The 19,743-nt window shown below is 43.7% G+C and overlaps 1 long non-coding RNA gene across 1 annotated transcript in view; it reads right to left on the bottom strand.

Moving 5' to 3' along the window:
• The window catches only part of LOC138297265 (uncharacterized), a 147,968-nt gene that overhangs the window by 9,969 nt on the left and 118,256 nt on the right, over positions 1–19,743 (bottom strand). Inside the window, exon 2 of the long non-coding RNA XR_011203984.1 lies at positions 5,971–6,104. This is a non-coding gene — a long non-coding RNA (uncharacterized lncRNA). The remainder of the gene's footprint in view (positions 1–5,970; positions 6,105–19,743) is intronic.

Here is a 19,743-nt window from a genome sequence, read left to right as displayed (position 1 = left end):
AAGAACAGACATTGGACAGAATACTAAAAAATATGAGACATTTACCCCAAGTCAGAGATCTGGGCCTAAAGCCATTATTTTTCTTATCTCCACACCACTCCAGTTGTACCCAACCATATGCCAATCAGTGCTGACCGTGCTCCTCGTGGAAACAGTCCAGTCTGAATTGTAGGGCTAGGTTCGTACTGGACCTGAAACAAGTATCCTGGGACCAATTTTGGAATGTGACCCCTCAACAGCCAGGCTAGTTAAATCCAGTGGCATAATGAGCACGGGACCCAATGCTGGGTATACCATTACCACTTAGGCAACAAATGCTAAAAGAACAGATGATGGACCGAATGCAGAACAATGTCAAACATTCTTCCACAGTCACAGATCTGGGCCTAAATCCATTGTTTTGTTTCTCAAAATGCCATTTAAGTTTAGGCACAGCAATATGCAAATCAGTCTTAACCCTGCTCCCCATGGGAACAGTCTAGCCCAAAATGCCTGTCCTGGCTCTCCCTGTACCAGAAACAAGCATCCTGAAACTGATTTCGGGGTGTCAATCCTCATCAGCCAGGTTAGCTTGAATCCAGTGGCATAATGAAAATGGGACCCACATGTGGGCATACCCTTCCCACTTAGGGCAGCAAATACTAAAAGAACCGATGATGGACAGAATGCTGAACAATGTCAATCACCCTAGTCACAGATTCGGACCTAAACCCCTTGGTTTTTTTGCTATGCCATTCCAGTTTGGACCCAGCATTATATAAATCTGTCTTGACCCACTTCTGAATGAGAACAGGTCAGCCCGAACTCCCAGGCCAAGTCCTTCCTAGACCAAAAACAAGCATCATGTGACTGATTTTGGGGTATCAGCCAGGCTAGCTTGAATCTAGTGGCATAGGGAACATGAAACCCACAGCTGGGTTTACCCTTCCCACTCAGGTTGACAAGTGCAAAAAGAACAGGTGATGGATGGAATGCTGAACAATGTCAAACATTCTTCCCTGTAATAGATCTGGACCTAAATCTATTGTGTTTTTGCTCATCATGCCATTTCAATTTGGACCCAGCAATATGCAAATCATTCTTGACCCTGCTCTCCATGGGAACAGTCCAGCCCAAAATGTCAAGCCAAGTTCTCCCTGTGTAGGAAAAAAGCATCCTTGGACTGGTTTTCGGGGAATCACCCCTCAGGAGCCAGGCTAGCCTGAATTTGGTAGCACAGCGAGCACAGAACCCACATCTGGGCATACCCTTCCCACTTAAGGCAAAAAATGCTAAAAGAGCAGATGATGGACAAAATGCTGAACAATGTCAAGCATTCACAACCAGTTTCAGATCTGTGCCTAGACCCATAATTTTTGTTTTGTTTGCCGTGCCATAGCAGAGAACCAATGCCTGGGCATATCTTTTACACTTAGGGTAACAAATGGTAAAATAACAGATATTAGACAGAATGCTGAACAATGTGAACATTCACCCCAGTCACAGATCTGGGCCTAAACCTATTGTTTTTTTGTTTGCCAAACCATTCCAGTTTGGACATAGCAATATACAAATCAGTATTGACCCGGTTCCGCATAGTTGTTTGCTCATCATGCCATTTCAGTTTGGACTCAATCATAAGCAAATCAGCCTTGACCCTACTCCCCCTGGAAACAGTCCCACCTGATCGCTAGGCTCAGTTCTCCCTGGACCTGAAACAAGCACCCTGGGATTGATTTCAGAATATAACCCCTAAACAGCCAACCTCACTTAAATACAGTGGCATAGCAAGCACAGAACCCCCATCCGGCCATACCCTTCCAACATAGGGGGACAAATGCAAAAACAACAGGTGATGGAAAGAATTCTAAACAATGTCAAGCATTCATCCCTAGTTACAGATGTGGACCTAAATCCATTATTGTTTGGTTTGTCACTCCATTCCAGTTTGTACCCAGACATATGTAAATCAGTCTTGACCCTTATCCCCCTGGGAACAGTCTAGCCAAAAATGACAGTCTAGGTTCTTTCTGTACCAGAAAAAAGCATACTGGGACTGGTTTCAGGGTATCACTCCTCATTAGCCAGGTTAGCTTGCATTACGTGCCATAATAAGCACAGGACCACGTCTTGGCATACCCTTTCCACTTACTCTGACAAATGCAAAAAGAACGCAGAACAATGTCAAGGATTCACCCCCCAGTCACAGATCTTGGCTTAAATCCATTGTTTTTATTTGCTCAGCGCACCATTCCAATCTGGAGACAGGCATATGCAAATCAGTCTTGACTCTGCTCCCCATTGGAACAGTCCAGCCTGAACTGCAAGGTCTAGTTCTCCCTGGACCAGAAACAAGCATCATGGGGAATTGTTTTGGGGAACAACCCTCATAAACCAGGCTTGCTTGAATCCAGTGGTATAGCAAGCAAGGGACCCACATCTGGGCATACCCTTCCCAATTAGAGCAACAAATGCAAAAACAAACAGACGATGGACAGAATACTGAACAGTGTAAAACATTCAACCCCTGTTACAAATTTGGGCCTAAATCCATCATTTCTTTTGCTCACCATACCACTCCAGTTTGGATTCAGCCATATGCAAATCATTTCAGCCTGAACTTCAATGATAGATTCTCCCACAATCTGAAACAAGCATTGTGGGACTGACTGCAGAAGATCACCCCTCAACACCCAGGCTATGTTAACTGCAGTGGCATAGCGAGCATGGAACCCACGTCTATTCATACCTTTCCAAATTAGGGTAACAAATGCAAAAAAGATCAGATGATGGATGGAACGCTAAACAATGTAAATCATTCACCCCAAGTACCAGATCTGATCCTATATCCATTGTTCTTTTGCTCACCATGCCATTTTAGTTTGAACACATCTATATGCAAATCAGTCTTGACCCTGCACCCCATGGGAACAGTCTAGCCTAAACTGCCAGTCCAAGTTCTCCCCGTACCAGAAACAAGCATACTGGGACTGGTTTCTGGGTATTACTCCTCATCAGCCATGCTAGCTTGGATCCTGTGGCATAATGAGCACAGGATCCACATATGGGCATACCATTCCCACTTAGGATGACAAATGCAGAAAGAACAGGAGATGACACTAATGCTGAACAATGTCAAATATTCACCCCAGTCACAGATCTGGGCCTAACCCCATAGTTTTTTGTTCGCCACACCATTCCAGTTTGGGCCCAGCAATATACAAATTAATCTTGACCTTGTTCCACATGAGAACAGTCCAGCCCTAACTGCCAGGCTAGGTTCTTCCTGGACCAGAAAGAAGCATCGTGGGGCCCTTTCGTGGCATCACCAGTCATCAGGCAGGCTACCATGGTCTGGGCGGCATAGTGAGCACATGGCCAACATCTGGGCATACCCTTCCCACTTATGGCAGCAAATGCAAAAAGAACAGACAATGGACAGAATACGGAACAATATGAGACATTCATCCCCAATCACAAAACTGGGCCTAAATCCACCATTTGCTCGCCATGCCATTCTAGTTTGAACCCACCCATCTTCAAACCATTCTTGACTCTGCTCCCCATGGAAACAATCCAGCATGAATTGGGAGACTAGGTACTTCCTGGACCTAAAACAAACCTTTGGTCCAGTTTTAATATATCACCACTCAACAACCAGGGTAGCTTAAATACAGTGATATAGCGAGCACGGAACCCATGTCTGGGCATAACCCTTCTAACCTAGTGTGAAAAATGCAAAAAAAACAGATGATTGATGGAATGCTAAACATTGTCAAACATTCACCCTCAGTTACAGATCGGGACTCAATCCTTTATTTTTTTCTCACCACGCCATTCCAGTTTGTAACCAGCCATATGCAAATCAGTCTGCTCTCCATTGGAACAGTCGGGTCCAAATTGCAAGGCCAGATTCTCCCTGTGCAGGAAACAAGCATCCTCATTCTGGTTTTAGGGTATCACCCTTCATGATCCAGGGTAGCCTGAATCCAGTAGCATAGCAAGCACAGGGCCCACACCTGGGCATACTTTTCCAAATTCAGCGACAAATGCTAAAAGAGCAGTTGATGGACGGAATGCTGAACAATGTTAAGCATTCACAACCAGCTACAGATCTGGGCCAAAACCCATAATTTTTTTTGTTCGCCATGCCATTCCAGTTTGGACCTAGCAATATACAAATCAATCGTGACCCTGTTTCTCATGAGAACAGTCCAGTTTCAGCTACCAGACCTGGTTCTTCGTGGACCGGAAACAAGCATCATGGCAACATTTTCAGAGTATCAGCTCTCTTTGACCAGCTAGCTTGAATCCAGTGCCATAGCGAGCAGGGGACCCACGTCTGTGCACTTAGGACAACAAATACTAAAAGAACAGACAATTGACAGAATACTGAACAACATGAAACATTCAACCGCAGACACAAATCTGGACCTAAATCCATCATTTTTTTGTTTGCCATGCCACTATAGTTTGGACTCAGCCATATGCAAATCAACCTTTACCCTGTTTCCAGTGGGAACAGTCCAGCCCTAAGTGTCTAGCAAAGTTCTCCCTGTGCAGGAAACAAGCCTCCTGGGACTGGTTTCAGGCTACCACTCCTCATGAGCCAGGCTAGCATGAATCTAGATCCAATTCTGGGAATACCCTTCCCACTTAGGGTGACAAAACCAAAACGAACAGATGATGGACAGAATGCTGTTCAATGTCAAACATTCATCCCCAGTCATAGAACTTTTTTTGCTTGCACCACCATTCCGGTTTGGACCCAGCCATATGCAAATTGGTTGATCCTGCTTCCCATGGGAACAGTCCATCCTTAAATTGCCTGGCCTGGTTCTCCATGGACCAGAAACCGGCATTCTGGGACTGGTTTTGTGTTATCAACCCTCATCAGTCAGGGAAGATTGAATCAGTTGGCATAGCAAACAGGGGACCCACGTCTGGACATACCCTTCCCATTTAAGAAGAAAAAATGCAAGAAGAACAGATAATAGATGGGTTGCAGAACAAGGTCAAACATTCACCCCTAGTCACCAACAACCTTAAATGCAGAACCTGGACTAATGATTTGTGAGTCCTACCCTGAAAAGTGGTTCCACCTCAGTCCTGAACCCTTGGTGGTGGGCCTAAATCACTCTGCAAGCTAATCTATGGATCCTGTGGAACTGATGCATCTCAGCTGCTCATCTGCTCAGCACCGCAACCCTGAGCAGAACCAATGCATTGCCTCAGCTGAGAGGGTTCTCCTGATGCATTAATCTCACAATGCGCATCAGAACCACTACCTGTGCAATGCTTTCCCAATGCAGGCCCTTGCATCACAAATCTCTTCTCATGGCAACCTCGACAACGCTGCAGGTTCGCACATTGCAGCCTCCCAGCTCCTCAGAACCCACGCATTTCCTCAACTGCGTGATGCATCATCAATGCCAGATGCTCAACAATGACACAGGGCCTCGGAACCAACGCTTCACCTCGGCTGTGCAATGATTCTTTGGTGCCTGACCTCGCAACGTTTCAAAACTTAAGATACTCTTGTTTAGTGGGACTAACTGTTAGGGTTTGTGCACAGCAAAGAGCATGTCCCCTCTCACTGCACTAGTGGGTTCTGTAATAGCTCCCTTTTAAACTTACTATTGAAAGCCTTTCTTGTTATCTCACCTTCCCCTCCCCCCCCTAGGCTTCTGTGTATGTTGTTTAATGTGCTGTTTTGTTTACACATTGGGCCTTGCTTTTACCAAGGCTTCTTTAAAACACTCCTCTCTAGGCCATGTGCTAATTTAACTCATTTGCATAATAACTGAAACTCTGCACACCTTTCAAGAACATGTGCAGCATGTGAGGACCACACCCAGCTTTTCAAACCACACCCAGCTCTGCACACCTTTCAAGAACATGTGCAGCATGTGAGGACCACACCCAGCCCTGTCTATAAAAGGCAGCCCCCGAGCCTCGCCCAGTGCTTGTGCTCGTCTATCTCCCGCTTACCTGAGCACAGATCCCTCGGCGCTGGCACTCCTGCTCTCTACAGACTTTCACTGGCTTCAATGGGCGCAGCTGCTGGCTCTTCCTTCTTCCGGTTTCCGGTTCCTCCTTGCCTCAGCCTCTCTCCTACAAGCAACCTGCAAAAGAGAAAGAAGACAAGGTTAGACTGATCAGTATCTCTTGCCAGCAACAAGTAAGTGCAAAACTTTTATTACCTGAAAGAACTTTGACTACAATTTCTGGATTAGTGTATAGACAATTTGAAACAAGATACCTTCCACGAACATTGTGATTCAAACTCTTTGTTACAACAATACTTTGCGGAACTTTGTGAAGCAAACATTTTTTTATGGAACTTTTAAGAATCGAACCGTGGAAACCATTAACAGCAAGGCAAACAGTAAATCAAGGACTTGCACAAATTACATGCTGTATTTTGACGTAAAAGTACAGTATTTGTTTTATGAAAGATTCTGGAAATATGGGAAAAGTGAGTCTGCTATTGGCAATTTAGGCTTTAGTTATATTAAGATGAATGATTGATATTGATAATTCTGATAACGATATTTGTTTAATGTTTTAGAAGCTTTAGGGTAATAGAAAGCACATCCCAGAGCAGTAACACATTCCAAACCTGGAAACTAGAGACCAGGATCCAAGAGGTACTTTTAGAAGAAAATTTCTAGTAAATAAAGGGATAGTCAGGAACCCAGTTAGGAATAGGATGTACTTATCTGTTCTTTGTTTATGTTTCATTAGGCACCAGTTTCTACAGAAGTCAGAGAGGGCCGCAGATTTGTGCAGCACTTCAACAGTGGAAACGCAAGAACGCTGTTGTCTCTTTATTTTATTTTATCCACTTCCCCCCTTCCCTTGAGCTTCTGTTCTTAGTGCACTGTTTTAAAAACTAGTGTGCTGGAACAAGCAGTTTCAGGGTGGGGTCGGATTGTCTTCAACCTCCATCAGAACTGAACAAGGACTCAGGTGAGCTGGGCTTTGACAGAAGCACAAGCCTTAAAAAAAAAAAAAAACATTTTCAGTTCTGGTGGACGATGAATATCGGGGAAGAAATAGAGGGCATTGACGTCACGGATGTGGCGCAGGCCCTAAATGAGGACTTGGCTCATAATGAATCAGTGTCTGGCATCTTGCAACATATGCAAGAGGAAATAGAGAGATTAAAGATGGAGAATACCTCTTTAAAACAGGATTTAAGCAGGTATAAATTTAGGGTATCTCAGTGGAACACAGCTTTTACGCCTTTGTTTAAAACCTCCTCAGAGACAGGGGCGCCATCATAACATACAACTTTGCCTCCCCCAGTTGAGGTCACTGTTAATGTTCCTAATGCTGTGCCCTTAGCAGCACCTGAACGTTTTCATGGAGATAGTAACAAATTCCATGTTTTTATCAATCAATGTCAATTACACTTCGTTTGTAAGCCACAACAGTTCCCTACTGATGCTACGAAAGTGGCATTCGTCTTGTCTTATTTGGGTGGCACAGCAGCCAATTGGTCAATTCCTTTCGTGGAGAGAGATGATCCCATCCTCCATAATTGGAATCAATTTAAACGTACCATGACCAGCCTTTTTGCAAAACACACTTTCATGCAGGCAAGTGATAATGAGCTTTTAAATCTTAAACAAGGTAACAAGGATTTATTGACCTATCTCACTAATTTTATTCGTTTACTCACCGAGACACACTGGCCAGAAGAAAAGCGTGTCTCCCTTTTCTATAAAGGTTTGAGAGACGAGTTAAAAGACGCGCTGGCTCATATCGTTGATTTGCCAGAAGACTATTCGGACTTTGAAGATTTAGTTGTGAAATTAGAACATAGACTAGGAGAAAGAAAGGGAGATAAATACAAACTGGAATCACGGTTAACTTTTATTAGACACGAGAAGAAAGACCCAGATAATAAACTCCCTGAACCTGAGCCTATGCAAATAGGGACACTCAGAGGTTCACTCACATCAGAGGAAAAAGAAAGAAGGAGAAAACTTCAATTATGTTTATATTGTGGAAGGGCAGGTCACTTTGCCAGAGAATGTCCAGTAAAGCCTAAAAATCCACGAAAGGGTGCTGTTTCCTCCACCTCCTCAACTGAATCGGGAAACGATTAAGCTCGACAAGGGGAGAGGTTACTTGTTCGAGAAAACATCTTAATCAAACCTCTAATGCTGCAGCCTTCATGGTACCGCACATACCTAGACATTTCATAATTCAGGTCGTTTTAATTGTTACTACCCAAGTGAGGCATTCTCTCCCTGTCCTACTGGACTCAGGCGCGACAGGAAATTTTGTGGATAATAAGTTAGCTGAAAACTTAGGACTTCCTATGTGCCTAAAGCCTTGTCCAGAAGCAGTATGTGCAGTGGATGGGTCAGAATTGACCTCTGGATTAATCACAAAACAAACAAGTCCACTTGTTATGGTCTGTCAGAACGGGCACACAGAGGTGATTAGCTTTGATCTGATAGATACTCCTAATTTTGGTTTGATTCTCGGGGTACCCTGGTTAACAACTCATAACCCAAAAATTGATTGGGTGAATAGAAATGTTACTTTGGATTCCTCTTTCTGTAGAACCAATTGCTATCAAGAAGCAGGTACAGAACAGAGCACAGTATTACACTGTGCTAGTGTTATACAAGATGAACCAAGTCTCCCTCCTGAATATTCTGACTTTAAAGACGTCTTTGATCTAGTAAAGGCTAGTGTGCTGCCCCCACATAGGTCTTATGAATGTCGTATAGATCTTATCCCAGGGGCCCCTTTACCTAATAACAGAGTATATGCTTTGACTGACGAAGAAACCAAATACTTAAGAACCTACCTAGATGACCTACTACAGTCTGGGTTCATCCGTCATTCCACATCTCCGGTGTCATCTCCACTCTTTTTTATCCCGAAGCCGGATAAATCCCTGCGTGCGTGTATCGATTATAGAGGACTAAATAAGGCTACAATAAAGAATAAATATCCTCTCCCTCTAATACCTGTGTTGTTGGATCAGTTAAGACATTCTACTGTATACACTAAACTAGATCTGCGGGGAGCTTACCACCTGGTCCGAGTAAAAGAGGGGGATGAGTGGAAGACAGCTTTCAAGACAAAGTTTGGTTTATTTGAGTACACAGTAATGCCCTTTGGGTTATGTAATGCCCATGCGGCCTTTCAGTTCTTTATAAATGAGGTCCTACACGAATTCCTGGACGTTTGTGTCATAGTATACATAGACGACATCCTCATTTACTCTAAGAACTCAGAAGAACATACCCAACATGTTCGTGCAGTATTATCAAGGTTAAAGGAAAATCATCTTTTTGCTAAGTTAGAAAAGTGTACTTTTAATGTCAGCAAGGTGGACTTTTTAGGATACTGCCTATCACCTCAAGGAATAACTATGGATGTAAAGAAAATCAGTGCTATTGCTGATTGGCCAGAACCATCCTCTGTAAAAGATATTCAGAAATTTCTGGGTTTCGCCAATTTTTATAGGAGGTTTATTGCACATTTTGCAGACATTGCGGCCCCAATAACTACCTTGTTGCGGAAAGGGCAACAATTTATTTGGACTGATGAGGCGGCACACGCCTTTCAACTCCTAAAGCAAAAGTTCACTTCAGCCCCAATTCTGAAACATCCTGATCCTGACTTGCCTTTTTTTGTTGAAGCGGATGCTTCACAAGTAGCTTTAGGAGGAGTTCTCTCTCAACGAGATGCAGTAGATGGCCAGTTACATCCTATAGCCTTCTATTCCAAAAAGTTATTACCAGCTGAACAAAATTACACTGTGGCTGAAAGGGAACTACTAGCTATCAAAGTAGCATTTTCAGAATGGAGGCACCATTTAATGGGAGCCAAGTACCCAGTTACAATCTTTTCTGACCATAGGAACCTAGAGTTTTTTGGATCACTTAAAGCACTAACACCACGTCAGATGCGCTGGTTACATTTTTTTAGCACATTTGACTTTGTAATAACCTATAGACCAGGTGCACAGCAAATTCAATCTGATGTGTTATCTAGATACGGACATACTTCAGACATGAAACAAGATAAAATAGGAGAACCCATTATTCCTCCCCAAAAGTTTTTGGCACCAGTACAACAGAAGGATTTCATCACAGATCTATATAATGCACACATGCAAATAGCACCTCAGGATTGGTTAAAGGATTCCCATAACACAATACAACAAGGTTTATTGTATCACGACAACATGCTGTTAGTGCCCACCTCTGAATTACAAACACAGGTGATAATTTGGCATCACGCCTCACCGTTGGCAGGTCATCCTGGTTGGGTAAAAACCCTGGAAAATGTGCAAAAACACTTTTGGTGGGACACTATAAGAAAGGACATTAAGCAATTTGTCACTACCTGTCCAATTTGTGCAAGACATAAATCTTCTCATAAGGCCCCTGACGGTTTGTTAATACCAATGCCAACACCCAAGCAACCTTGGCACACTGTGAGCGTAGACTTTATTGTAGGTTTACCACCTGTAAAATCTTTCACAACAGTGTTGGTTATAGTGGATTTTTTATCTAAAATGGCACATTTTGTACCATTACGGAAATTACCCACGGCGGCAGAATTTGCCGATATTTTTATAAGGGAAATTGTGCGTTTACATGGTTTGCCAAGCAAAGTGGTGTCAGACCGAGGGAGCCAGTTCAACTCTAAATTTTGGAAAAAATTATGTAAAAAACTGAAAATAGATGTGGCATTATCCACTGCTTTCCACCCAGAGACAGATGGACAGACTGAACGACTGAACCAAACCTTACTTCAAACGCTACGTTGTTTATTGGCTGATTATTCTAGTGAATGGTTGGAACCTCTCCCTGTAGCGGAGTTTGTTTATAATAATACTGAGCATTCAGCTCTACTTTGCTCACCATTCTATTTCTTGCAGGGGTATCATCCAAGAGCTATACCCATTTTGTTAGAAGATTCTCTGTTACCTACAGTAACGGATAGACTAACAAGGTTAGGTGACATACAAGACAAAGCCAGGAAACATTTATTAAAGTACAAGCAAAGCATGAAAAGACAAGCAGACAAACACAGATCTGAGGCCCCAATGTATAAACTCGGTGACAAGGTATGGCTCTCCACAAAGAACCTAAACATAGAGGGATCCCGAAAGCTGCAACCACATTTCATTGGACCCTTTAGTATAACTGCCATAGTAAACCCGGTAACAGTAAAATTAGATTTACCAAAAGAATATCCAGTACATACTACATTCCATGTGTCCTTGCTTAAGCCGTACAATCCAAAAACCCGACCTGAACCACCACCTCCACCCATACCAATTAAGGGAAATCTAGAATATGAAGTGAAAAGCATAAAAGACTCAAAAAGAATTAGTGGACGTCTGTTTTATTTAGTAGAATGGAAAGGATATGATGAATCTGAGAATTCATGGGAACCAGCATCATATGTACATGCCCCACAGCTGATTAGACGGTTTTATTTAAAAAATCCAGGAAAACCCCGTCCTGGAGGAGGGCCTTTGAGGGGGGCAACTGTTAGGGTTTGTGCACAGCAAAGAGCATGTCCCCTCTCACTGCACTAGTGGGTTCTGTAATAGCTCCCTTTTAAACTTACTATTGAAAGCCTTTCTTGTTATCTCACCTTCCCCCCCCCCCAGGCTTCTGTGTATGTTGTTTAATGTGCTGTTTTGTTTGCACATTGGGCCTTGCTTTTACCAAGGCTTCTTTAAAACACTCCTCTCTAGGCCATGTGTTAATTTAACTCATTTGCATAATAACTGAAACTCTGCACACCTTTCAAGAACATGTGCAGCATGTGAGGACCACACCCAGCTCTTCAAACCACACCCAGCTCTGCACACCTTTCAAGAACATGTGCAGCATGTGAGGACCACACCCAGCCCTGTCTATAAAAGGCAGCCCCCGAGCCTCGCCCAGTGCTTGTGCTCGTCTACCTCCCGCTTACCTGAGGACAGATCCCTCGGCGCTGGCACTCCTGCTCTCTACAGACTTTCATTGGCTTCAATGGGCGCAGCTGCTGGCTCTTCCTTCTTCCGGTTTCCGGTTCCTCCTTGCCTCAGCCTCTCTCCTACAAGCAACCTGCAAAAGAGAAAGAAGACAAGATTAGACTGATCAGTATCTCTTGCCAGCAACAAGTAATTGCAAAACTTTTATTACCTGAAAGAACTTTGACTACAATTTCTGGATTCGTGTATAGACAATTTGAAACAAGATACCTTCCACGAACATTGTGATTCAAAAACATTTTTTTATGGAACTTTTAAGAATCGAACCGTGGAAACCATTAACAGCAAGGCAAACAGTAAATCAAGGACTTGCACAAATTACATGCTGTATTTTGACGTAAAAGTAGAGTATTTGTTTTATAAAAGATTCTGGAAATATGGGAAAAGTGAGTCTGCTATTGGCAATTTAGGCTTTAGTTATATTAAGATGAATGTTTGATATTGATAATTCTGATAACGATATTTGTTTAATGTTTTAGAAGCTTTAGAGTAATAGAAAGCACATCCCAGAGCAGTAACACATTCCAAACCTGGAAACTAGAGACCAGGATTCAAGAGGTACTTTTAGAAGAAAATTTCTAATAAATAAAGGGATAGTCAGGAACCCAGTTAGGAAGAGGATGTACTTATCTGTTCTTTGTTTATGTTTCATTAGGCACCAGTTTCTACAGAAGTCAGAGAGGGCCGCAGATTTGTGCAGCACTTCAACAGTGGAAACGCAAGAACGCTGTTGTCTCTTTATTTTATTTTATCCACTTCCCTTGAGCTTCTGTTCTTAGTGCACTGTTTTAAAAACTAGTGTGCTGGAACAAGCAGTTTCAGGGTGGGGTTGGATTGTCTTCAACCTCCAACAGAACTGAACAAGGACTCAGGTGAGCTGGGCTTTGACACTAACTGGGTTCCTGTAGCCGGCTCATTCTGGTCCCATTGCGTCTCGCTCTCCCTTACGGTAGGCATGAATTGTGACTTGGTCATGACCCGGCACAAGCAAATATCCACAGCTTTGTGCTAGTTGGCCTTATTTTAACTTAACTCTTTAAGATTACATATCTGCAGTTCTACTGATTTGATTTTTGTCCTTTTTGTCTTTTCTTATTTATCAAAAAGTACACTATTGTTCTAAAATGGTAGTGTTATATTTTCACCTTATTACTGTTTGAAGTGATGTATAGATACTTTAACATTGCAACATTGCCTCTGAGTTTAGTGTATATATTCACTGAAAAACACAAAGGGGGTCATTCTGACCCTGGCGGTAATTACCGCCAGGGCGGAGGTTGGCGGTAGCACCGCCAACAGGCTGGCGGTGCTCCGCCGGGCATTCTGACCGCGGCGGTACAGCCGCGGCCAGAAGCGGAAAGCCGGCGGTGTACCGCCGACTTTCCGCTGCCCATGGGAATCCGCCATGGCGGCGCAGCTTGGTGCGCCGCCATGGGGATTCTGACACCCCATACCGCCATCCTGTTCCTGGCGGTTCGCCCGCCAGGAACAGGATGGCGGTATGGGGTGTTGAGGGGCCCCTGGGGGCCCCTGCAGTGCCCATGCCAATGGCATGGGCACTGCAGGGGCCCCCGTAAGAGGGCCCCACAAAGATTTTCACTGTCTCCTTTGCAGACAGTGAAAATCGCGACGGGTTCCACTGCACCCGTCGCACCCCTTCAACTCCGCCGGCTCAATTCTGAGCCGGCTTCCTTGTTGATGGGGCTTTCCCGCTGGGCCGGCCGGCGGTCTTCTGGCGGTCGCCCGCCGGCCCCGCGGGAAAGCCAGAATGACCGCTGCGGTCTTTTGACCGCGGAGCGGTCTTTCGGCGGGAACCGCTTGGCGGGCGGCGACCGCTGACCGCCGCGGTCAGAATCACCCCCAAAGTTTAGAGTGACATTATAGTTAGGTTCTGAATTTACATGTCCAAAACATGGCGCCGGCATCAGTCATAGTTACCTTAGGGTACGAGTTATAGTTACCTGAATTTCTTTGGTTCTGTGAATTTAGAACCAAAATGTAACATCCCTCTAACGTTTTTTTTCAGTGAGTTTCTGAGTTTAAAAAAAAAATGCTAATTCCTAACTATAATGTTATAAACCTTTGTTTTTTTAGTGAATTACTAGTTTTTCTTTTGTTTTGTTTTGTTTTTTAACGAAGTAGGTGGTGACCAACTTTCTACAGGCATCCAGCACCATCCTACACACGACTGAAGCCGTGTGTGGTGGGGAGTTGGTCACAGGGCCTGGCCGCTGAGACTGGTCCTGCTGCCAACTCCCATAGACATTAAACCCTGAGGGTTGGTCGCAGGGCCTGGAAACGGAGTTTCAACTGGGGCACCTGCTTTGTTTATATTTATAAGTCCTTCACATTCAGGTTTAATTTCTGTGAAATACGCATCGGTGCCAGGATGCATCCTGACCTGCTTATTTATCCAAAAAGAGTCCAAATTGTTAAGCAAAATGTCTACGCCATTGGAGTACTTTCTACTAGCTAATTAGTGAGTGAGACCTCGTTAGGTAAATGTCTAGGGCATAGTCCACACTACAGCTGCGTAAAGGATCCCGAGGTAATGTCTTCAATGACCTTATGTGTTTGTAATTTTGACAATGTGATTTTCTTTGAGCATCTTCATACAGAAACCTGCAATAACATGAATCTTTTTGTAGAGAAGACTACAAGAGTACTAAAAGTTGATTCTGTACCAAACAAAGGTATATCTTCTTAATTATATGTAATAAGTGCTTATTTGTTTGGTGGAGACATGCTCATTTTTCTCTGCATTAAGAACACACCTCCAAAATCAGCATAGAAGGTGCTATAGGGACATTTTGGTAAGCTGCCCATCATCCTGAAAAAAGTGGGAAGAAGTTGTAAATCACTGACGTATATGTGGCAGGGCCAAACGGGTGGGCTTCAAACAAATTGTGCCCTCCTAGGGACCATAGGGGGAGCCTATATATAATAGAACATAAGAAAATAATAATCAAAGTTTGGCTATACATATATGGTATCCTGGTAATAGCATTTGAACACTTACTATATTGTTGTGACCTAATGCAGTGAAGTAATTAGTTTCAACTTAAATTTACTTTTGCCAATAGCACTTAACTCACTCAGATCAAGGAAAAGAAAAACTCCCCCATCCTGCATGGTTGGAGATGGAAGTCTCAGTCTGAGGCCAATGCAAATACCACTCTTACTCATCAGAACTGTTTGGAGTGTTAAGTGTGGGCTCAAAAGCAACTAGCAACAGGGATAGCTCTAGTCTCCGGGACTAGAACATCCTACACACTATAGAATGTTGAAGCACCTCTGGTTGGCTTTGGTCTGCACTACCACATACATATCTGTACTGCAATGGGTTCCTTCTTTGTCATTTGGACATGACAACCTACACACCAGTATGGGAGAAGGCTGTGCCCCAAGAAGGAATCTGCTGAATTGCTATGTCTTAATTCTGGGAACTTTACAGCATCAACGTGCTCCTGTGATATGAAGGAGGGCCTGCTTGCCTACAGAGGAGCTGCTAGGAGGAATTAACTAATCCATGTGAACAGCTGCAAAAGGCCCAGCTAACTGAAAGACCTTTGTAAGGACATCTCACAAGAGCATCAGGTTATGAGGCTGTTATATTGCTTGTCATTGTTGTAAGTGAGAGTTTTCACCTTCCCTCAACCAATCCTGTGCACTGAAGACTGTTGGAGAGGGGTTTATTGGTAAGGACAGATAGGTACTTACACTTAACATTAGGCCACAATCCCCCACTAGGTCCAGTCTAGGTCTCAATATATTAATCCTTGCTCAGTGTTTGGTAGCTTGGTCTACAAGCAGTTAGGCTTAACTTAGGAGACAGGTGTTTAAAGCATTTAATATCAACAAAGCAGTAAATAAGTAAAACACAACACACAATAAAAATCAGACATCAATTTATAAAAATAGGATCTGTATTTATCTTTTAACTGACACCAAAATGGCAAAATTCCAATGTAGGGAACAACAAATATTAATTGTTAAAGATTAAAAGTAAAACTAGTACTTAGAATAAAATAGCACTCAAAGGGTTAAAAAAAAGGTCACCCTGGACTGGGGCAAAGTCCAGAGTTCATGCCATGCATGATGTGACACTTTTATACTTACTTTCAGAAGTGTTTCTTGATTCAGGAAAGTGGTCCACAGCACCAACCAAGGGTTCAGAGGCACTGGTGTGCCTCTTGGGGTCTAGGCTACAACTCTCACAATGCACCTCATCAACCTATGGCACACTTTACAACAGTTGCTTCAAACTTCTCCAAACTTCTGAATCTTCTTCCGAGGTACTTTTTGGGTCCTTGGAGTGTCACCAAACTTGATCCAAGGTTCCTGAATCTCTGAGTTGCTCCATGGAAGTTGGGACTACAGTTTCCAGAATATACCAGGTCAGAATCCTCAAATAGCCACTGAACGTTGGTTAGCTTGGCTCTTCCTATAGGACAACGCAGGGGACTCTGGTCAACTCCTTTGTACCTGTAGCTTACAGAGAGCCCACTCCTGGAGTTGCAGAAGCAAGGGGAAATCTTTTTTCTTGTTAAAGCCCAAAGTGCACAGCTGGTGCACTCCTATTCGGTGCAGTCCTTCAGGTGCAGACAAGGGGTTCAGCAGGGCAGTCTTCTTCTCCATTATCTTCTTCCAGCAGGGATCTGAATTGTTGGGCAGCGTTGCCATATTTATCCTCTCTCCTGGGTTGCTAAGGCAGGGGTGCCCCTAGCCAATAGGATGCAGGTGCCACCCTCTGGGGTGACCACTTCCTGTGAAGTGTGGCACAAATAAATCCCAGAAAGCAACAAAAATCCGACATAGAGAAAATCTCTCCTTGAAGGTTACATCTGGCTGAGCACACCCACTGGTGTGGCTAAGTTTGCCTAGCACACACCTTCTAGCCCCTCTCCTAATCTAAGTATTGGGGCTTCCATCTACCGGGGGAACAGGAAATGAGGGAGGTCCAGTTTATGATTTAGGTGGCTTTCACTCCTTTGAAACCCAGTTTGGCCACTCTCCCCCACCCTGCTCTGCCATCTGCAGCAGCAGTTCTCTTCCCACAAACTGCTTCCTTTGTTTCAGCCCAGGCCACTTCACACCACATTAAGGCAGCTTGGCTCAGGCTGCCAAAGACTGACCAATCAGGAAATGGTACTACAGGGCTAATTTTGGTAACGTTTGGAAAGAGTTCTAAAACTCTTTCTTTGTATTAGTTATAATAAATCCAACCTTGGCAGGTTGTTGGATTTATTGTAACTTTTAATTTGATATCAAACTTGACAGGCGTGGCTCTTTTCTGGTGGAAATTAGACTTTATTAATTTAAAATAAAGTCTCCCAATGTTAGCCTATGGAGCTAATGCACTACAATGGGGAAAAACAAAATTGTCCTTTTTTTCCCTCACCAGGGCTTATGAAACATCTTTTATAATGCCCCTGCTTATATTTACACTGCACTCAACACTTGGGGCAATTAGGGCAGACCTTAGGCGACTTATATTTAAAAATAAGATAGTTTGAGACTTTGGAATTACTTTTAATTCCAAAGTTGAATTAAGAGTTAACTTTAATCCAAAAGCAGCCAGCATGGCAGGCCTGTTTTTAAAATGACACCAGAGACCACAGCATGACAGTCAGGGTGCCCTTACTACACTGTGGTCCCTAAACTTACATGCCCTATCATACACTAGAAACGTTAAGGTAGGTTGTCAGAGCCAATTATAATTATGCCTAATTTGCATAAACCAATTTACATAGACCACTGGCTCTGGGACTGGTTAGCAGTGCCCAGGGCACAGTCAGAGTCAGTAACCACCAGAATTAGTCAAAAAGTTTAGGGGTGATCAGGGCAACAAGGATAACTTTCTCACAAAGAGCAACTTGTAGCTTTCCTTCTCCAGTCTTAGAGGGACCAGGAGACAGTCAGACGTCGTACCCCCATCATAGGTTCTGGTTTTGCTAGCTGGAAGAGGTTTGCCTTAGACATCCTTCTAGTGCATAGAGTTCTGAAAATATTTCTGGTTTGCCAATTCCTGAATGTGACTAGTGTCATCATGAACTGTTGAGATTGCTCCTGGTTACATGTGCACCCCACCATCCCAAAATATTGACAGTGACAAGCACACCCTGAGACATAAGTCTTTAGATGAGTGAGTAATAGGAAAGTCAGCTGGTTATTGGATTATTACTGCATTGTGATGCAGAGTGATTTAAAGAGGTGTGTCTTCAACTCTTTCCTAAACTGGAGCATCATTGGGATGTGTTAGACTTTTCATCCTTGGGGTGGTCTCCCTTAACTTTTTGCCTCTGTTCCCCAGGTTGTTGATGTGTTCTGAACTCTGATTTTCCTGTTTTTGTTACTCTGGGCACTTTTCCACTGCTAACCAGTGCTAAAGTGAAAGTGCTCCTTTACAAAATGTGCATGTAATTGGCTTATCCATGATTGGCATATTTGATTTACTAGTAAGTCCCTAATAAAGTGCACTAGAGGTGCCAGGGCCTGTAAATCAAATCCTATGAGTGGGCCTGCAGCACTGGTTGGGCCACACACATAGTTGGCTCTGTAATCATGTCTCAGACCGGCCATTGTAGTGTTTGTGTGTGCAGTTTTAACTGTAAATTCAACTTGGCAAGTGCACCCACTTGCCAGGCCTAAACCTTCCCTTTTCTTACATGTAACACACCACTAAGGTAGGCCCTAGGTAGCCCCAAGGGCAGGGTGCAGTGTATGGTTAAGGTAGGACATATAGTAATGTGTTTTATATGTCCTGACAGTGAAATATTGCTAAATGTGTTTTTCACTGTTGCAAGGCCTGTTCCTCTCATAGGTTAACATGGGGGCTACCTTTAAATCTGATTAAAGTGTTGATTCCCTTTGGAAGCGGATGGACACATGGAGTTTGGGATCTCTGAGTTCACAATTTAAAAATACATCTTTTAATAAAGTTGATTTTAAGATTGTGTGTTTGAAAGTGCCACTTTTAGGAAGTGAACATTTTCTTGCTTATACCATTTCTGTGACTCTGCCTGTTTGTGAATTCCCTGTCTGGGTCAGTTTGACAGTTGAGCTGGTTGCACCTCACTCTAGACAGTGACACAAAGGGAGCTGGGGTGGAGCCTGCATATCCTGATGAGCCATCTGTGCTAGGAGGGAGGGGAGGAGTGGTCACTTACACCTGAAAGGGCTGTGCCTGTCCTCACACAATGCAGTCTCTGACCCCCTGGTGAGTGGCTAGGGCCTGGCCTGGGCAAGGCAGGATTTCACATTCAAAAGAGACTTTACTTTGAAGTAGGCCTACTTCAAAGGAGAAATTGGGTATATGAAGGGCACCCAAAACCACAGACTTTACAACACTTCTGGAAACAAGAGGAACCTCTGCCTGGAGAAGAGCTGAAGAGCTGATGAAGAAGAGCTGCTCTGCCTGTGAATGTGCTTTGTGGAGCTATCCTGCAGTTGCTGCTTCTGCCAGAGTAAGAGGGCAAAGACTGGACTTTGTGTGCCTTCCATCTTGTGAAGAAATCTCCAAGGGCTTGATTTAGAGCTTGCCTCCTGTTGTTTGAAGTCTCAGGGATAGCAAAGACTTCTCTCTGCCAGCACCTGGCGTCTCTGGAGAGACTCCTGCTCTGACAAGTGGTGCCCTATTCAGTCCCTGGGCCCTTGAAAGGAAAGCTGGTGAAAATCCAAGGAAATCGTCTTCGGACGACTTCGGACCAACGCCGCTGCTAAATCCGGTCACGCCA

This window comes from Pleurodeles waltl, chromosome 5 (assembly GCF_031143425.1).
Source record: "Pleurodeles waltl isolate 20211129_DDA chromosome 5, aPleWal1.hap1.20221129, whole genome shotgun sequence".
Taxonomy (NCBI): Eukaryota; Metazoa; Chordata; class Amphibia; order Caudata; family Salamandridae; genus Pleurodeles; species Pleurodeles waltl.
The sequence above is the reverse complement of the archived record's forward strand: the minus strand, read 5'-3'. Positions and strand labels throughout refer to the sequence as shown.